This window comes from Lipotes vexillifer, unplaced genomic scaffold (assembly GCF_000442215.2).
Source record: "Lipotes vexillifer unplaced genomic scaffold, Lipotes_vexillifer_v1.1 scaffold242, whole genome shotgun sequence".
Classification (NCBI taxonomy): domain Eukaryota; kingdom Metazoa; phylum Chordata; class Mammalia; order Artiodactyla; family Lipotidae; genus Lipotes; species Lipotes vexillifer.
The window spans coordinates 1,034,056-1,037,963 of NW_006771376.1; the positions used below are offsets into that span (position 1 = coordinate 1,034,056).

A 3,908-nucleotide genomic window follows, 5' to 3' on the forward strand; every position below is an offset into this window, starting at 1 on the left:
CCCCCCCCCCTCCGCCACACACACACACACACACACACACACACACACACACACACACACTCTGCTGTTCCTAAGGGGCTGGGCTTGGGCAGGAGGGACCAGGGCTCCCAACTCTGCTCTGAGGCTCTCTGCTATCTAGGACAGAGCAAACAGCCACTTCCACCCCCTGCCTCTAAGAACCCCACGTACAGTTCAGGTTCCCAGGAATCACTTTGCTCAGAACCCTATCCCCTCCTTCAGGAAGCCCTCTCTGACCCTTCCCAGCCCACTCCATCCCCTTAGTGAGCAGGTCAGTATTGATCAGAGCTGGAAAGGAATCTTAATGTCCACTCTCTCCCATTTTAAAGATGGAAAAACAAAGGTCCAGAGAGGGGCAGCCCAAGCTCACATGGTCAGTAGCAGGCCAGGAACCAGAGCTCCTGCCCCCAAGCTGGACTCTGCACCCTGGCCTGCCCTGGCCTGGTTTCACAGAGATCCCAGCTCACCCTGGGGGGAAAGATCAGCCCTCCCTCTCCAGCAACTCTGGGACAGGGGGCCCTTCACAGAGCACAGCCTGGGCCTTTAAGTAGAAGGGCTGACCGGGACAATTTTGCCCAAAAAAGAAACTGTCTGTAGCCACTGCCTCCGGGGAGAAGATGTCTCATCTCCGGTGACATTGCTGAGGTTGTCCTGGTTGCAGGGCTAAATTACAGGAATGGGACAGCCTGTGGCTGTGCCCCCAGCAATCAGCCATCTTCCCACCTCGGACCAGCCTGGGTCCTCAGCCTGACCACTGTTTACTCAGCTGCAGCAAACTCAGGGGCAGCCAACTTAGCAGGGACATCCCAGCAGGACATCCTCCAAGCCCAGAGAGAACAGAACTGCCATGTCCTTGAGTTTGCCCCCAATTCCCCTTGGTGCCACTTGAGCCATTCCTACTGATGCTGCATTCAGCAGGGACGAAGAGCACAACCTACCATGCGACCCCCACCTTCATTCTCCTTCCTTAAGATACATCCCCCGCGTGGGCAAGTCATCCCTGGAAGTGGGCTATCCTCACTCTCCACCTCAGCTGTGGCCCAGCTCACTGTACAGAGGCAGAAACTGAGGGCCTTCAGGGATACTCTAGCCCAAGGTCGCACTAGGAGGCAGGAGAGGCTGGCTCATCCAGACTGAGTAATGGTTCGTAGGTGTGTTCAGGGAGATACCAGCACCGCAGGCCACAGAGAAGTGCTGAGCTCACTGCCCTCGGGTTCACCTGGGTCTCCTCCGGTGCTCCGCAAATAGCCTGACAGCTTAGGATGTCAGGCCTCCCAGGACACCAAGGCTGCGCAAGGTGGGAGCTGAGAGCCCACTTCCTGCTGGGTGGTAGGGGTGTGGCGCTGGCCAAGGCTCGGGCAGGGCTGACAGGTCTCAGGCCCCAGGCTCCCCCTCCCCACCAGCTGGGATAAAATTAGAGTGCTGGGGACAAACAAGGCCTTCCTGACTCAGCTCCATGGCTCCAGCTCCCCTTTCACCCGCAGCCTGAGCAGCGGCCACTGTTCCCACAGCCTAGCCTGGAATCTAGACAGTCTGTAGCCCCAGCTCCCCACCTACTCCCCCAGACGGCCAGCCGGCTGGGAAAAGCTATATGTCTGTGTCTGAAGATGTTGGGCTGGGGCCTGAGATCTGAAGCCCTCCAGAGGCCACAGGGGAGGAGCCCCACGGCTCAGGTCATGCTGGCCACCTCCAAACAGTCACCTCAGCTCACGTCAAGGCCACAACCCCAGGCCTCAGAAGAAGGGCCTGCACAGCCAATGCACAGCTCTAGTGGTGGAGAAAGGGGTACGTGAAGGGGCCCTGAGGGAGCCCTTGCCTGGGGTCACAGGGCCGTCAAAGTGAGGAGGAGATGCAGTCCTGCCCTGGGAAGTCTAGTCTGATGGGAGAGACTCAGCCTGGCCCCAGAGAGCAAGGCCTGAGGGGGAGGCCCGGCCCTACCCTGGAATCCAGCTGGAGGGGTGAAACAGCCATACCAAAGCAAGCCTCCATACCACTCAAGCAAAACTGTGTTGGTACAGACCCCAGAGCTGCTCACAAAGTATTGCTGAGAACACAAAGGGAGGGTGAGGGCTGCCTGCTGCTGGGTACAGCGTTGGGGGCTGCCCAGCCAGGACAGTCCTGCCCAGATCTGCAAGTTTGAGCCCTGTTCCCCTCAAATCCTGGCTGTGGCTGCCAGGGTCAGGATATGGAGGGAGGAAGGAACTGCTCACCTCATTTTGCAGAAGAACAAACAGGAGCCCAGGAGCATTGCCTCCCTCAACCCCGAAGAACCCGCCCCTCCCGGCTCTGTGCCTGGTGATGTGCATGGGGGAGATGGCACCAGCTCGGCCCCAGGACGAGGCCTTGGCCGGTTCTCTACCTCGGCCCCAGCCCGGCTCCCGTACTGCCCGAGGCCCTCAAAGGGCCTGATTGTGCCCGGGAAGTGTCTGAGCGGCAGCAGCTCAATGAATACATGAAAGGGAGCTTTGTTCAGGTCACAGGAGCCGGGGGCTGGGGGCTCAGGGGCAGGAGGGCTGCCTGGAAGTGAAGGCAGAACCAAGACTTCACAGCCAGGATCTGTGGCCCCTTGTCACCAAGAGGGGGGGGTGGTGGCAGTCAAGGCTCCACCCACGCAGAGGCTGAGCAAGGCTGGGGGCTGCTCCTAAAGAGGCCCAGCCGAGGGAGCAAGTGCCGCATCCCTAAATGTGTCTTTTTGCTTCCTTGGGAATCCAAAAGGATGGGGAAGGCGGACCAAAGCTAGATGGGTCAGAAACAGGCAGGAAGAGAATTCCGGGCAGTGGAAACAGCCTGAGCAACGGTGGGGAAGCTGACCGTATGGTGGGTACAGAGACCTAATGAGATTAGAATCAGGAAGGCGGGCTGAAGCCCCGAGTGTGATGGGGGAAGGGAGCTGCAGCGGCCCAAGGATACACCAACCCACTGCCTGTCAGTCTGCGGAGCTGCCCTCTCCTACCTACGAGCAGGGCCAGGATCCAGAAAGCCTCCTCTCCTCCAGCATCACCCCCCAGGTCCCCCTGCCTGACCAGCCCCCTCTGCTTCCCATCCTGGATGTCTAAGAGGAGCACCGTCTGGCACCGTGTCTCCCCCCTCACTCCCCGGCCTGACACATTAGTGGCTGACTAAGTGGGAGCTAAAAGCTCCCAGAATAACCAGGGGTTCAGGCAGGGGAGGGGGCTAGGGACACATGGGGTGGGCATGGCCCCAGGGGCGGGCCAGGCACAAGCCTCCACCCCACCCCCATGCGATTCTGAGCCAATCCTGGCTCCTTCTGGACCAAGAAAGCACAATCAGGCTGCCCCGTACCCAGCTAGACTCCACGGCCCCCGAAGCCCCCACCTTCCTCACAGTGGCAGGACCAACAAGGCCCAGCCCCAGCCCCGCCAGAAATGAGGGTCGAGAAGATGGCTGGGTGTGAGGGGCTGTCCTCCCCTATCACAGGCCCCCAGCCAGGCCATCCATGGGGCTCTGATCCTGTTGGAACGAATCAGACCTTCCTCTCGTGCCCCCCACCCTCCCAGCACAATCCCAGCAACTGACTGGCTGGGACAAGTGTGAACTTCTGTGGAGTGGGTTTTCCTAAAGCAGGCCTGCCTGGTGGAGCATCACTCCTCCTCATTCACTCTGGGTGCTGTCCCCATCTGGTCCCCGCCAACCCCATATCCTCATTACTTGTGAAAGAGGGCTGCTCAGAGGGAGGGTGGAGTGGTGGCTAGGATGGGGGGCAGTGTCGTTACCTGTGAAGGGAGCAACAAGGGACGGGCCCCACAGTCTGGTCTGGGCAGGGACAGCCTTCCAAGCTGACCCAGCGACCTGACGGGCCTTGAATCCTAACCTCAAGGAGCCCTTTGAGAGCAGGCAGTGAGGTGGGCTCTGAGAAGGGCAGGAATGCT

The 3,908-nt window shown here is 59.9% G+C and overlaps 1 protein-coding gene across 3 annotated transcripts in view; it reads right to left on the minus strand.

Moving 5' to 3' along the window:
* Positions 1-3,908, minus strand: part of SEMA7A (semaphorin 7A (JohnMiltonHagen blood group)) — a 23,049-nt gene that overhangs the window by 8,910 nt on the left and 10,231 nt on the right. The window lies entirely within an intron of this gene.